General features: G+C 40.1%; 1 long non-coding RNA gene across 1 annotated transcript; it reads right to left on the reverse strand.

Annotated features, from left to right (window-relative positions):
• Positions 1-304: 304 nt before the first annotated feature.
• On the reverse strand, positions 305-12,365 carry LOC109298238. The gene is made up of 3 exons (XR_002097550.1): positions 12,352-12,365; positions 6,178-6,180; positions 305-383 (listed from the first exon to the last, which is right to left on the reverse strand). It is a non-coding gene; the product is annotated as an uncharacterized LOC109298238 (long non-coding RNA).
• Between the last annotated feature and the right edge of the window lie 4,966 nt (positions 12,366-17,331).

Below are 17,331 nucleotides of genomic sequence, written 5' to 3' on the forward strand. Positions count from 1 at the left end.
TGGACCAAGTGAACAGGGAGCTGTTGTTCACTAAGTCACAGAACACTAGAACTAGGAGGCTGAAATTAGTAGCAGATAGGTTTAAACCTAAAAGGAGAAAGTACTTTTTGTGCAACACAAAGTTTACTTATGGAATTCATTGACACAAGAACCAGTGGAGGCAGACAGCATAGTCAGGTTCAAAAAGGGGACTGAATAAATTCATGGACGATAAATCTATTAATGGCGATTGAACAAAGTGGCTGGATATGTTTCCCCTCGCGATTCAAAACCAATAAATGATACATGTCGGGGGGGTATTGAATAGGTCAGTGGTTTTCAACCTGTGGTCCACTGACCCCTGAAGGTATACAGCCTATGTCTAAGGGATCCAGAAAAGATGACTAGGATCAATCAAAAGGATGTGAACACCCACCCTTAAAATTCAAAGAAGTCCACATCTCCATTCAAAATTTCCAAAGGGGTTCACACTTCTATTAACATTTTTTTAGGGGTACACAAAAAAAAAGCTTGAAAACCACTAGAATTAAGGGTAGATCATTGTAGAGTTATTGTGTTCTGTGTTCTCCCTCTATCACATCCATTTCTACCACTGTCAGAGACAGGTTACTAGGCTAGATGGATCATTAATATAGCCCAATATGGCACTTCTTAGGCTCATGTATTCTTATGTTCTCACCAACTGCTTCCCTGAAATTAATAAGGATAAATTAGTAAGTAAGAAATTAGTGAGACAGGTTTAAACCTAATAGAATTATAAGTAGTAAATTATTATTCTATAACATTTTCTTTTCTTTTTTCCAAAATCCATTTGTTGCTTACTGTTACTGGGAAAGTTGACTGCTGCAAATACATTGTTCCTTTTTCTAGTGGGTGAGAGAGATGATTAGAGTTTGATAAAAAAATTTGCATTTCTTTTTCATTTCTTCACTAAAGCTAGCTACCTTCAGTTTGACTATTCCTAGCAGCGTACTATACCTTGCTGTTAATGACTTCCCCATTCACAAGATCCATCAGCTCTATTCCTTTTTTCACATTGGAACATTTTAATGAATGTACTTTCTTATTCATCTGAGATGTCCGTAATCATTTGGGTAAAGACATCTGTTTGTAGTTGAGGCCCAAATACTGTATAAAAATACAACATGCTACTTACTTCCATTGACCCTTGTGAGGATGTGCAGTGGTGGACAGGGGGAAACAGACCTTCACATCTTTGAATTCCAAGGAAGCAGGCAAAACTTCTGTGCTCCATCCAAGCTCCTTCAGAAGGACAAACCCCTCCATAACCTCTCTTCCTCCTCTTCTGTACATGGCAGAAGTGATTTTCCTAGATAAGTGTTGTACTGGAGATCAGGGACCTTCATGTCAGAGAACTCATAATGGCTCCCAACACACTCCTTCACTCCCTTACATTCCCCAGTATGTGGAGTGTTCCCAAATGAAAGCCTAACTCATTGAAGTCAATGATAGTAAGCTCTGACTCTTGCAGTATCCATCCTGTAGTTTCTTTTCTTCTGTTTGGGCATCATCTATTATTGCATGTTCACCTCTGTGGAATCTAGGTGAATTCTAGAAATGTTTTAAACAAAGTGATTCTCACCTGTTACTCTGAAAATTCATGTAGAATGTATTATAAGGTTCAAAATAGTGACTATGGAATTGCTAGGATTCTCAGGCCTGGCTTGCACTGGCAAAATATGTCATGTTAAAAAGGATGTTAGTTGTTGTGTTCTCACTAACGTGATGTTAAACATGACTTAATAACTAGTGTAGAGGGCAACAAGTCATAAATCAATAAATAGTTGTGCTTATGTTTACCAATATAAACAGAACACCTCTTGTTCACACTTAAGAAAATTTATGTGCGACAAAGGGTGAGCTGGCTGGCTGATGTGTTGTTCAATATGCTTCATTTCCATAAGGACCTCTCTGTTTTTCAGTGCCACAGCCAGCCTCTAAGACAGTATGCTTGAAAATACTTGTAACAGAAAATGTTCCCTCCTCTGTTTCTTCTTAGAACTGTAGGCATATTGTGTGTAGGTGGGAGTAGGAAGTAGGAGAGAACCAGGTGGAGAAGCTGCTAAATAATAGGTAGGTGTGTCAACTTGCCCCATACCTTACTGGTAGGGTATGTTTGATCTAAGTACTATATCTTTCAATACAGAATCAAATGGACAACCTCTGAATGGGAATTTACCACGCTTACTTTCCAATTTGTATTAGCTAATCAGGGACTGGGATGTTTCTTTCCGACCTTTAAATCATTTAAATAAAATCTGTTAGTGAAAAACTGAGGTTTCAGGCTCTCAAGCTCTTTGGAAATGTGTTTGTTATTTTTATCCACAGCTGACGTGCTAGGGAAGAAGAGCAATTTTGTTTACTCCCAGGTGGCTTAAATTTGATTTGAACTCACAGCAGAGTTTAAGCTGATGAATAGCTTTTTATTGAACATGAATAAATTGAGAAATTCAGATTAGTCAGCCACTTTTTCTTCATAATTTAAATTCCAGAGAAGATGTATTTAGCAAAAAATAGAACACAAAGGTATGCACAGTTGATGAATTGTACCTGATGACTAGCTGAATTAATAAAATCATTAATGAATCTAATGCTGCTGCAGACTTTTCAATTTCAGTGTTCTTATAAAAAAATTATATAAAACAAAGAGAGAACAACTACCATCAAAGATAAAATGAGTCAATGTGTCAGCCAATCAATATTCAGACCGATACTGAGAGAGAGGTTCCTGTTAGTAAACAGACAGCAGCTCTTCATCACAGACTAAATGTAGTGTAACACACACTTTAGGATTATCCAGCTTTAGTATCTGACTGAACAAAATGACAAGACTGTATACCCTTTGCAGCAAGGCTGTTGCCTTCCTTATGTTCAATTCACCTCCAAATTTTTATCCCCTTTATGAAGATTGCATATTCCTGAAATAAAGTAGCACTCACTGGGTACATCTATGCAAGATGTTTACTGTGGAGCTGATTAATTAGCTCCATAGTAAAACGTCACTGTCTAGATGTGCAGTGCTATGAAGTTCCAGTAGACTAATAAATGCCACCATAGGGAAGTCTGGCTAAACACAAATAGTACTTTGCGGCACCATTGTTTCATGCACCACAGCACACTTTTAGACAGTGACTGGGCTGGCTGAGGCATGAGGGTGCTTCAGCATGGGGGTTGCCTACTGACTAGCCCCTCACTGTAGCACCCTTTTGCCCTAGCCAAAAGCACCCTGCAGGCCCTCTGCCAGTTGCGACTGCTCCACCATGGCTCAATGTGCTGTGGTCCAGGTATGTAAATGTTGCACTCAGGAGCAATAAATTTAGTGCAAACTGCACCAGAGTTTATTACTATGTGCTAACTGCATGTGTAGATGCACCTACTGGATGCATCCAGGGGGCATTTTACTATGGAGTGGACTTATTAGCTCTGCAGTAAATCTTCATTGTATAGATGTGTGCTGGCATTAGGGCACAGTAAATTAATTAACTCTGTCATAGGATAGTACTGTTGGGGAAAGTGCTATCATAGAATTATAGAATCATAGAAAATGAGGGTTGAAGGAGCCTTAGGAGGTAATCTAATCCAATCTCCCCTGCTCAAACCAGGACCAGCCCCAACTAGATCATCACAGCTAAGTTTTTGTGTATCCAGGTCTTGAAAACCTCAATGGATAGAGACTCCACAACTTTTCTGGGTAACCTGTTCCAGTGTTTTACTACCCTCCTCATGAGAGAGTTTTTTCCTGCTATCCAAACTAAACCTCCCTTGTTGCAACTTGAGACCATTGCTCCTTGTTCTGTCATCTGCCACCACTCAAAACAGTCCAGCTCCATCTTCTTTAGAACCATACTTTAGGTACCTGAAGGCTGCTATTAAATCCCCTCTGTTTTTTCTTCTCCAAACTGAATAAGCCCAGTTTCCTCAGCCTCTCTTTGGAAGTCATGTGCCCCAGGCCCCTAACCATTTACATTGCTCTCCACTGGAGAGCAACTCTCCAATTTGTCCATATCCTTTCTGTAGTTGGGGGGAGGAGGGGGGCTAAAACTGGACACAGTCCTCCAGATGTGGTCTCCCCAGTGCCAAATAGAGGGGAATAATCACTTTCCTTGATCATCTGGCAGTAATCCCACTAATGAAGCCCAGTATGCTGTTAGTCTTCTTTACAACAAGGGCACACTGTTGGCTTATATTCAACTTATTGTCCACAATAACTCCCAGGTCCTTTTCTGGAGAGCTGGTGGTTAGCCAGTCGGTCTCCAGCCTGTATGGGTGCATAGGATTGTTCCATCCTAATTGCAGAACTTTGCACTCCTGCTTATTGACCTCGTGACCATAAGCGGTGGGGAAAAATATTATTTGGGGGGGGGCTGATTCTTGCCTGATCCATCCCCGCCCCTATCCCACAGGACCATAGCAGAGCGGGGCATGCTGGTGCTATACGTGGCAGCAGAGAAGTGGCTGCATGCTGAGTAGCATTAAGTGCTGTTGGATGGCAGTGCCATGGTGCTACTCCTGTCACCAGTCACCATGAAATGTTTGGGGGGCCTGGGCCCCCTTAGCCCCAGGCATCCACCGCTTATGCTCATGAGATTTATTTTAGTCCACTGCTCCAATTTGTCGAGGTCTCTCTGAATCCTAGCCCTACCCTCCAGCATATCTGCTAGTCCCCACAGATTGGTGCTGAGTGTGCACTCTATCCCATCTTCCAGGTCATTGATGAAATTATTGAACAAAACCAGCCCCAGGATTGACCCCCTGGGAACTCCACTTGATACTGGTTGCTAAGTAGACATAGAGCCATTAACTACTACCCTCTGAGCATGATCATAGAATCATAGAGTTAATGAGTCGGAAGGGACCTAGACAAATCATCAAGTCCAACCCCCTGCCATAGGCAGGAATGACACAGTGGGTGGGAAGGGTCATAAGACCCCAGCCAGGTGCCTATCCAGTCTCCTCTTGAAGATTTCCAGGGAAGGTGAGAGCACCACCTCTCTGGGAAGCCCATTCCAGGCTCTGGCCACCCTTACAGTGAAGTAGTTCTTCCTAATATCTAACCTAAACCAATCCTCCCTCAGCTTGTGGCCATTGTTCCTGGTGACTCCAAGGGGGGCCCTGGTGAACAGACTTTCCCCGAGTCCCTGCTGCTGGCCCCTGATAAGGTTGTAGGCAGCCACAAGATCCCCCCTCAGTCTCCTCTTACGGAGACTGAAGAGATTCAGGTCCCTCAGCCTCTCCTTATAGGGCTGGCCATGGAGCCCCCCAGCTATACAAGTGGCCCTCCTCTGGACCTCTCCAGGTTCCCCATGTCTCTCTTGAAGTGCGGCATGCAGATGATGATCCAGACAATTTTCTGTCCACCTTACAGTCCATTCATCTAGCCCATATATCCTTAGCTTGCCCACAAGAATGTTGTGGGAGACTGTATCAAAAGCCTTGCTGAAGTCACATCCAGTGGGCTCCCCACATCCACAGAGCCAATCATCTCACTATAGAAGACAATTAGGTTGGTCAGGCATGATTTGACCTTGGTGAACTCATGTTGACTATTCCTAATCACCTTCTTCTCCTCCAAGTGTTTAGAAATGGATTCCTTGAGGACCTGCTCCATGATTTTTCAGGAGCTGAGGTGAAGCTAACCAGTCTGTAGTTCCCTGGATCCTCCTCCTCCTCTTTCTTAAAGATGGGCACTATATTTGCCCTTTTCCAGTCATCCAGGACCTCTCCCAATCACCACAAGTTTTCAAAGATGATGGCCAGTAGTTCTGCAATCACATTGGCCAAATCCCTCTGATCTTGCTGCCAGCTCCGGCCTGCTCCACCCCAGCTCAGATTGCTGCTGTCCCAGGCACATGAGTAGATGCTGCTCCCAGGAACAGTATACTCTGGCTCAAACCACTCCGGAGCTTATTCCTTTGCATTATTTGCATGTGTAGATGCATCCACTGTGAGTTATTGATCAGAATTTGATCTTTTTGCAAGTGTTTTAAAGGCTGCATGCCCAAACTTAATTTTGTGCCCTCTTTTGACATTACAACTGTACAATTTTTTCTGAAATACAGTGGAGGGATTTTGCATAGGGAAAAATATGACACTTTGGAAAGCACTTTGACATCCATTCATGTTTACTGACGTAGTCTTATTCCACATGTATTTCACTTCCTAGGATGGCATATAGCTAGAACTGGTAATTTTCTCTTCTGATGATGAGGCAGTGGTTAGGTAGCGTGCTACTCAGTCAGAAAAAAGAGGGCATAACCAACAGAGAAAAGTACTGGGAAGACTCTTATTAAATTCAGTTGGATTTCCCATCAGTCTTTTAAACTTGGATTACTGAGGGTTGCTTATAGGCCATTAAGATGGCACACTACTCTGCAAGGTTTACTGTTATACTTGAGAGTCTAAATAACAAAATGCTTAGTTTTGAAAGAGCTCTGAAAATTCTCTAGCATTGAAAAGATTCATCTTAAGTGTAGACCAGTGAATACTTTCTAACTTCATGCTTTTCAAATTTAGGATAAGATATGCTTCAGAATATATAATGATGGGCCCTTTTCTGAGCCTTTGGAGCCTGGGAAATAATTGTTTTTATTAAAATCCTACAAATAGTAAATAGCTTAGAAGTTGATAATTATTAATTTTTTATTCCATATGATATAGTATACATACATAATAATGTATGCATCCTTTGTGTGTCATTATTTTATAAAATCAGTAACAGTTTTATACTTAAAATATTTTTCCAGAAGTTTAAAGAAACAGAAAATAGGATGAAAAACATCTGTCAAAAAAAAAGAGAAAAAAATCATAGCAGCTTTGTAAACCCCACAGAGAACTACAACCCTGTAACAAGTTATACCATCTGTTGTCTGTTTGTTTAATGTATTTATAAATTCTAGTGGTTTCAAATTATTTTGTAGTTAGTAATAAAATATTACAAAATTTAATTGAAAAACATTTGGGTTTATGTGTTTATTTAGGACATTAATCTTTCAACATCTTAGTGAACAGCAAAGCAGTACAATAGCCACACATTCATTTACAAGGATTACATGCAAATTAATGTATTTACATCCTCAGTACACAGATATGAATCTAAAGCCATTCCCATATCAGATGGAAAAGGGAGAATTTTCCTTTCTTCAAGCTGTTTTTAAACTTTAAGGCAAGTCATTTATAGCTGTTTCCATGAAGAATACTTCACTCTTTCTGTTCCTCTGTAAAGGTAGAATGAGACATCGGTTTGGAAAGCTTCTAAGAAGTAGTCTCATGACGGATAAAATTCAGGATGTAGGAACTCATTGGTGGGATGACAGTAAGATAGTATGCTTTGGAAATCATGTTTCCCAAATGAAAACATAACTTTAGCATAAGGTAGGATTATCTTAAAGTGATCCACAACAGTTAAGCATTTGCCTAATCTAGTTCTTTTCTAACAAATAAAAGTTGTTTTCATGAAATAGCAGGAAAATTAGCTATAAGACCTCCATTTGAAAAACTGTTGTTGACTTCTAACCCTAAGTAAAACCCAAATCTATGCACATTTTCAAATACAGAATGAATAAGGTCTGTGTTTCTCAGCATGAGTTTTGAACAACAGTAAAAATGGTACACATTGATTAGGGAAAGGAACTATGATTATACGTGAGGGAAATAAAGTTTTATATAATGACATTCTGAATTGCAAAACTGACAAATATGGTGACATCAAGAAACACCAGGCATTATAGTGTGTGAATAAGTAAACAACATATAATATATACAGTTAATAAAAAATAGAGAAGATTGTTGAAACAGAAAATATACTTTATTGTATAATGTACTATAAGAGGAGATAGGACCTGAAGAAAGAGAAGATAAGGAAAATAATGACAAAGGCAATAATCAGGCTATGTTGCATCAGGAAACATAAACACATCTTAAATACAGAATATTTACTGCCTTAATGAACTAAAGTCAGAGAAAGTACACCTGACTTGTATTTACCTCACCATTAGTTGACCCATTTCTTGTAGGCATTATGGAAGAAATAGATCATGAGACATTTAGAAGAGAAGTATTTTCTGTGCGTCTGTGTGTATGAAACAGTATTCCTGAGGCATTCAGTGAATCTGTACTTAATTTCATATGCATTTTATGGTTTGTGTCAGAAGGATATATAGTCTAGCAGTCTTAACAAAAAAACCAAATGTGAGTACATGCATACTGAATAGGTTTGATTATTTGTGTGTTTCGAGGTGCTTGGAAGCTTGAAGGATAGACTCAGCCATTTATTGTCAGCTACTATCAAGTTAAAAAAGCTTTTATGCACAAACCTTTAACCCCATTCCTGCATTGCTTGGTTTCTCTATGATTTACCAGTATTACCAGACGATAGTCTCATTTGTAAATATGAAACGAGACAAGTCATTCTGTGAATGTTAAGACAACATTCTAGTGTTGAATATGAAGCAGGTCTCTGGTGTGGGAAGAGACTGATACTTACCTGAGGAAAGAAAGAGTAAAATATTTTCCAGACATATTCCTCTGGGGTCAGCAAAGATACCTACCTAATGCAGTGCTTCATGATTCTCTAACTTAGAAGAACATTTTGCTAAAATAGAATCCATGTAATTGCTCCTACTCAACTGAAGTGATTGTCCAAGAACAGATTTAGTCTCCACACCTTGCAGCTACTTAACGGTGCATAAATGACAATTGCTCATCCATTAAACAGTGCACCTAGTTTACAGAAGTAAATTGTTGTAAGTGGCGTAAATCTAATGTGGTAAGGCTCCCAGTTCCCTTTGCTTTGATCCTCTTTCCTACTGGTTGCTAAATCATTTGTTGTTTCATGTAGCTTTTTGACTATTTTAATTGTCTGTACCACTTTTAATAGCAATACATGAATATGAGTAAACATCTTGCAGCACAATCTATTCCTATGAGTCTCTGGCAATTGGGGTGACTGTTCAGGTGGCTGGTTTGCCTCACTGTGTTGTGCCAATTATGATGATTCTATTGTACTTTTGTACTGTTGCTAATCTGTGGGGAGTTATGAGGTGAGAATTGTTTTAAAAATAGCAAATGCCAGTGTACAAACGTCATTGGAAAAAGAAGAGTTCATTTCTGCTCAATTTGCTGCTGCACTGAATGAATTCATGCAAGTGAGTATATACTTACCCCATCCCTTTCTTCTACTTCTAATGTTCCTTCTATTTTCCTCACCTTATTACTTAGATAGCCTTGGTTTGGGTACTTCTCTCATGATATCCTTTCAGTTTCTTCCACTGGGCAAACTATTTCCTCCTTCAGATCTTTCCTATAAACATCTGAAAAGTCTAATTCCCAAGTACAAAATAGATGAAAGGTGTGTCCTGGAGTATTTGACCTAGTGCTAGTTGATGGATTTACCGCTGCCCTATGTCTTAGCTTGTTTTCTTGTTTGTATTATTTGGATTGTAATTTCTTCAGGACCAAGAGTCTATGCTATCTAAGCTTACTGGTAATAACACATACAAAATATGAAATTGAAGTAATAGTATTAGTGCCTTGTCCTAGTGTTGGTATAGCTTCTTCAGCTAAACACTCAGATTGCTGTGTTCAAGTTTCTTTTATAGGACTATAGCACTTGGCCCCATCTGCCACACCTTGATGTAATTATTTATCTTGAAAAAAGGGAAACTTCCCAAGGGTCCCAGAGTGAGCCCTCATCCACTAAGAAGCTGTGCTGTAGGTCTCTAGGTGCCTTAAGGGCAAATGTTTTGGCTTCCAACCTCCCCTGTAGCCATACCAATGCCTCACAGATGTTGCTGTTCAATTGCTTTTCCTTCTTGGGACTTTAGCCTTCCTGGCCTCCACCCCTTTCCTTTCACTGGGCCTTCTAACCCAGGCCAGACCTGGCTTTTGGGCCCCAGCCATGATCTCATCTACTTTTGCTCTGGGCCCTTGGCCCTGATATGTGCCCCTGCTTGAGCACCAGACCCCTGGGCTCTGTTTCCACCCTGCTTAGGCACTACTGGGACCTTTTCACCCCTGATAGTTTATACTGGTGGATTGGGTTGGGACTATAACAGGAATAAGGTCTTTGGCTCTAACACAAACTCTATAGCGGTTCTGAACGCAAACACAAGCTTCTTGGCTGTATCACAAAGCTCATCCTACTCTGAGTCATATTCTTCTGCAAGTCAGAAGCATTTTCCAGGGTAGAACAGGTATCAGCCAAGAGCTCTTCCACATCCCTCCCACCCTGGACCTCTTTCCTTTGCAGCCTCCAGGACCTGACTGCTTTACCTGGCTCAGGGTTTATATTCTCCCTAAACCCTGCCCCCCTTCTGGTCAGGTGTTTCCTTGATTGCCTGCAAATGTGTCCCCTTGTCTTACTGGGCAGCTCACTGCTTGGGCAGCAGCCTTTTCTTGCTGCCGCTCACCCCCACATAGCTACCTGGGCTCTATCAGCTGCAGTTTCTCCTTTAAAGTAGCAGGTGCCGTAGACTCACAGGGGCCTATGTGCTCATGCAATATGTGTCCTGCCCTTGCCATCTCTCCTACAGTTCCTTGGCACAGTCTTTCTGTCTGTTAACTGCCCATTCTTTAAATGAATTTTTGTAGATTGGCTGCCCTAGACCCCAAAGAATAATTCTCAAGACTACTAATAGCTTAAGCAAACTCTTCCCTTTTGGGTGCTCTAGATTTATAATCACATTAAAAAATATATGGTAGTGGAGACAGAGTGTCTCTTAGACTTGGAAAGGGTTCCAAAAAACAATCAATTTTTAGCTTAGGTAGCAGAAAAAATCCTCACAGTTTGTGAAAAAACAAAACACCGATATTGTTGTCTGTTCCTCTGTTTCCTCAGCACAAGTGCTGAGCCAGTTTCTAAGAAATGGAGTCTATCCCTTCTCCCTTTTATATGACCAAATCATGAAATACCTGCTTCTGTCCCAACAAAATTCTATCTTCGTCATAAACTAGAACACTCTGCTAAAAACAAGCCTACCTGTTCCCTTCTCTTGCACATGGTATCTTCCACCCCAGGGAGTCTTTCTGGTTTCCTCTGCTTTCTTTTAGAATGTCCAGACCCCTTTATAGGCTGTATAAAGGGGTTCCATCCAATTATATGGTACTTGGTTACTCCTCTACAACGCAGACTTGAAAAATTGGCTTGCCCTGAGTAGTAATCTCCTTGTCTAAGAATCTTGCATGATCACCACATTTTAACTTCTACTCTTATCACTGTGTGACATGTAAGAATTTCTCTTAGTATCTTATTCAGGTTCACTCCCCAAATACTGGCAAAATGAGCAAATACCTCACTTTCAAAAGGGAGTCTAGAGAATCCCTAAAGTTTGTGTGCTGACAGATTTTCCTAATTGTCACATGTATCTCCAGAGTTTAGACTATGGATTTCCAAATAATATCTCAGGATGTTATAGAGGCATTAATAGACTTTCTGAATCTTCCATCAAAAGGCCTAGAAAATTATAATGGAACAACAATGTGGCAGACTTGTCCAAAAGCCCCCTCTACTCTGCTTTCTTTAGCCTTTTATACGTAAAGTGCCTCTGGCAGTTTCATCTTCCCACTACAATATAGTTTTGTCCTCCAAGAAAGTAGTTCTCATGCAATAAATAAAAAAATAAAATCACATTTTCTATTAATTTAGGGTACATAGCTTGGCTATTTGTTTAGCTTGAAAAAGGATATGTGTAAGTTTTGAAACATCTCAGATTGCAAAAAATAAAAATGAGACTTGAGAAACTTTCTCATGGAAATAGTAACAGCCCCAGTGAGATTCATAGGAGTAGAAAAAAAATGTAGGTTGTGTCCTCCTTATTTCTGGATTGTGCTGTTAACCATTCTGATGGCAGATTACTTTGTCAAGAGCCCACAGACAGATAGTGCTGTCTACACAAGTTCAACTTTGAACAATATCAATGAAAGAAAATTTGCTTAATGATGAATGTTATAAAGAGGGTTGTTGTCTTATGTATTAGTATCTCGGAAGTTGGCCTTGGTCAGCTCAAGTGAAAATTGCTGTTCTAAGCTGTCCGCTACTTTGGAACGTACTCAGAATTTATCCTCTGTGCTTTGCTTTAGGATTTAGATATTGGTTTTTGAAATGATGCATGAAATGAAAAATATCTCCCAAGCACAACATAAAGAAAGGTGCTTTTTGTGGTATTGTGACCAATTGAATGCTATTTGCTCAAGATTTGTCTCATTTCCTTAAAAATGCACATATTTCTTAGCTTGTATATTTGTTCATCTATTTTTTTAATTGTCTTGCTCTCCCTCAAAGAATCACAGAAAATAATGGTATGGGACTCAGGAAGAGGAAACAATGTCACACACAGACACTCTGATCAAAGAAGCAGAGTAAGGGAATTACTGGGAAGATGAAACTGGTTTGGGGGATTCTTATTTTGAAGGAAAAAAGGAGTGAGCTCATCCTTCATTTCCCATGAAGAGAAAGAGCCGAGATAAAAAAGAAACTAGTCCTTCACTCCCAGAAAATGAAGAAAACCCTTTAAAAAAAACAACACCTGCCTCCCCCCACCAAAAAAACCCCTTGAAATTGACATCTATTTAAATGTAGATAGTTAAGGAATTTTAAATATTAAATTCTATGGAAAACTGCTACATAATGTAAAATTAAAAGAAAACCATCCCTAAAAGAGGTCTTATCTCATGATATATACAAGTTGTTTCTTATATGCCACTGATATATGCTTTCTACCTGGTATTCAGGGTGTAGTTTATGTCATCTCATTTTTGCAGGAAACAGCTATGAATAATTATCCTCTTCCTCTGTCACTCTATATTGCTCACATCTGGTTACATAGCAAGTACTAAATACAATACATACAGTATTTTAGACTTCTGAAATTTGTGTTCCTATGATATCTGTTTCCAGATCAGACCCTTTTGGCATATTACTTGGATTTAAATTGTAATGGTTCCATGAAAGGCAAGTGCAGGGTGCACAGTGATTAGTTTTAGGAAGCTGCATTAGAAAAATCACTGCAACTTTTAGAAGACATAAGGAAGAGGCAGTCTACAGCAGGATTAAGAAACAGAATTATGCATGAACTTTTATTTCTCTTTCTCATTGTGTTTATTGAAGAGTTTTTTACCAACATATAAGGCCCACTGAGGTCAGTGAGCATCTGTTGACTTCAACAGACCTTTGCACAAGACTTTCAGTATCAGTGGTTCTATTTCTTCCAAATCTTGAGAGCCAGGTATTTCTGTAGAAAAACACAGGAAAAATCAATGTCAGTGGGAAAACACTAATTCTGGGGTTTTTTTAAACTGACCTGTTGGATGACCAGTTCTTCCTTAAATCATCATGGCTTTTTAAATCTCAGGCTAGAAAGGTATTTTTTCCCACTTCCCTGTTTTATGGATTGCTTCTAGAATTGGGCAATTTTTTTCTGTTGAAAACTTTTTTGCAATATGTGTATGTAAATTAGCATGTGCATATTGAACTGTAGAGAAGTAGAGCTGGAAGGGAGCTCATCTAATTCAACCCCCTGCCTGAGGCAAGACCATCCCTATACAACCCATCTTCCACAAATCCATTGTCTAACCTCTTAGTAGAACTACCATAAAGTCTGGCACGACACAAGAAATAACACCCTAACCTGGCACAGGTAAAGCAGGGGGACCACAACAGCCAATATCTTGCTTGTGTAAAAGGTTGTTAATATATGCTGGAGAGATCCCAGATACAAAGAGGCCCATGCCCTTACTACAGAAGGAGACAAAAATCCCCATACACCATATCAATCTGACCAGGGGTAAAATTCCTTCCTGACCCCAAATATAGCAACTGGGGAGGTCGAACAAGACCCTCCAGCCAGGAACCTCCAGCTTTGTTCCAGCAGGATCACTGTCACAACCCAGTTCCCAAACTTGGCTGCAGCCAATGCTCAGTGCTTCTGTAGAAGGCTTAAAAAAAATAAAACAAGACCCCCCCCCCAAACCCTGGCATATGTAGCAAATCAGTCCATGCGGGGCCCTGCTCCTGCTCCAATCCTGTTGGCCCTGGACCTGAGAAGCTGCTGCCACTGCCAACAGCAGTAGTGGCATTGGTGGCGGGGGGTGGGTAGTAGCGAGCGACTGAATGCAGAGCCGCCACTCCGTCCGGCTCTGCACTGACGCTATTCTGCCTGGCTATGGCGCCCCCCAAAGCGCAGAGCCTGAGGCAGTCACCCCGATTTGCCCCCCCTCCCCAGGGACAGCCCTACCTACATCATCCCCAGCCAGTAGCTGTCTGACCTTTTCTTGAACACCTCCAGTGAGTCTACTACTTCCCTAGGCAGTTTGTTCCACTGCCCCACTGTTCTAACAGTTAAGATGTTTTTCCTGACATTCAGTCTAAACCTCCTTTGCTGCAGCTTCAAGCCACTGGCCTGCATCCTACTCTGCAACACTCCACAGCAGTGGTGTGCCACTGCCTGACTGGGCGGCTGCAGAGGGAGACCCCAGAGCCCTTCACTTTCAGCAGCCCCAGGCAGGCAGTGGTGCTCCACTGCTGTAGGGGGAAGACCCTGGAGCCCTTGCAGGAGCCGTGGCCAGGCAGTGAGGCACAACTGCTGGCGGGAGGAGGGAGAAGATCCCAGAGCCCTTCCACCACAGCAGTCCCACCCCCACCTGGGCTGCACCATGGTGCTGTAGCCAGGGCTGCTTCAGGGGACAGATCCTGGAGCCCTTCCCCCACCACTTCGCCCCTTCCCCCACCACTTCCTCCCACCCCCCGGCCAAGCAGTGATGTGCTTCAGCCCAGCTGGGGTGGGTGCCAGGAGAGAGACCCCAGACTCCTAGGATGCATGGAGGCTGGGATCTGAGGCTGTCACTGACTCGGGTCAATGACAGCCAATGGAGTGGGGCTGGCTCAGTTCTTGGTCAGAACACAGGACCTCAGCCTGAGGCTAGAGTGTAGCCCAGTACAACTCTGCTTAGGATGGAAGTGTTCACGTCCTAAGTAAATTTTCAATGGGATCTGGCGCAGCCATTTGATAAAGCGCTCTAAAAGAAAGTGCTTTAGATTAATATACATCCATCCTGTGTTAACGTAGAGCAGGATCCACCATTTTTCAAGTGTTTTTATGTTTCATGAACACCTGTTATGGAAGCTGTAAAGTGCTTTATGTCACTTAAAGCTCATTAAGTGTAATATCTGTACCAACCCCAAATCTTTAATAAGCATGTTGAAAAGAACTGGACCAAGGAAAGACCGCTATGGAGTGGGGTGCATAGGGAATCCATTCAAATCACTCCCTTCTGACATGGATCCATTAACAATTAACCTTTACCTGCAGCTACTGAGCCAGTTGTCTGTCTACCTTATACCATTTTTGTCCAGCCCCCATTTCTCCAATTTGTTTATGAGACAGTCATGGAGTCTTATTGAAGTGCAGATATACTATAACCACAGCATCATCTTCATCCACCCAGGTAGGTACTCTGTCAAAGAAGATCAGGTTTGTTTGATACAATTTATTTTTAGTAAATCAATTTATTCTTAGTAAATCCACGCTGGCTGCTTGTGATCAGCCTTTTTCCTCCACATGTTTGAAAATAGCCTTCTTTAGGATATGCTCCAGTAGCTTTCTAAGTATTGAATTGAGGCTAAATGGTCTGTTGTTATGCCTTTTTCAAAGAGGTTCACTATCTTGGCCCTTTTCCAGTCTTCTGGTGCTTACCCATCTCCCATTACTTTATTAAGATCATTGCCAAAGGATCTAAGATCAATTCTACCAGTTCCTTCAGGACCCTGGGATAAATTTCATCAAGCTCTGCTAACTTGAATTCATTCAAATGCAGCCAAGGCTCTCTTGGCATCTCATCCCTCAGCTTGTCACCTTTCTTATCCAGATAACACACACACACATGCAGAATCAATGATAAAGACACATCTCTGATTTTGTCTTGGTGTTTATGAGATGTTCATGTCCATAATTAGAGCCCAAAAAACTCAAAATATTTCCTCTTGTTATTTACAAAATTGAAGTATTTTAGCATTTTAATTCAAAATTATTTGTCATTTTAAATCATTTTTGAGGTAAAAAATATTTAAAATGTTATGAAATGTTGTTTCTCATTTCTATAGGACTGAAAAACAGAATCAAACTGAAAACTGCAAAATAATTTTATTTGCCTAAAATATTTCACAGTTTTTCATATATTCTAGCAAACTGAAAATAAATATATTCATGTAGCACTATTGTTATTCTGTTAATAGACACACTGAATTTGCTTTTAGAGTGTCCACAGAATTGTTTTCACTGCCAAATTTTTTACTCATCAACTTTAGTAATACATTTCCTATCATTTTAATTACCTTAATGAATAAAAATGTTCACTGGATACATTAAAAAATCCCTTGAATCCTGCACCCTCCTCAACAAATAGTATGCTCACAACTACAGAAGACAAACTGGAAAACAGTATTAGGTTTTCATGAGACCAGTAACCCCAACTAATCCTGCACAGAAAAAACCTTGGGAGTGTACTGTCAATGTAACAGTTCTTATGCCACAGACCAGGAGACATGTCGCACTGTGGAAAAATGGCATAATTTAAAGTAATCTAAAACTTTCATCCAGAATCCCATTCTGCTACTTAAGAACAAGCACACCAGTTACAAGGATCTAAGTAGTTATTTTCTTTCAGCTATTGTGGTTTTGGTAGTGATTTGCTACACTTCAGGACCTGCTCTAAAATCTAATTTCTTCACTGTTTTTTCTGAGGAATGAAAAGGAGATTGAAGGTTGAGATACATAGAAGTGCTTGTGAGGGTGAAGCTTGCTTAAGTGTGCTTTTTAAATTAAGAAGAGGTAGAGGCAGAGAGGTTATTGTTTGTGTATATATTTTCTTTCTTTTTTTAAGATCAATATGTCTTGCCTTACTTGGCTTCTATGTATTAGTGTTTAAGTTATAAGTTATGCCTTGTGTCAAATACATAAGCAGAATGCATATGTTTATATAACAATCTTTGATCTAGTTAATTTATGTAATGTCAATTTATTGTTATTTTCATTATATATTCATAATGCAAGTGATAGAATTCTACTAGTACGATGAAATATTTTGGTGTAAATATGATATAAAATAACTGTGATAAACTGATATAAAGTATTAGGAACTGAGTGTAATTTTCTTATTCTGTTTCACTTAAACATTAAACTATGCATATTGTAAAACTTTGCATGAGATGTTTAATAGTATTCCTGCATTTTCATACTCTGTGGTGTTGATAACTTTTTTTTAGGGTATATCAAGTGTTTAGACATTTAAATTTATATATATATATATATATATATATAT

Source organism: Gavialis gangeticus, unplaced genomic scaffold (genome assembly GCF_001723915.1).
Source record: "Gavialis gangeticus isolate Ggan-Ray unplaced genomic scaffold, GavGan_comp1, whole genome shotgun sequence".
NCBI lineage: Eukaryota > Metazoa > Chordata > Crocodylia > Gavialidae > Gavialis > Gavialis gangeticus.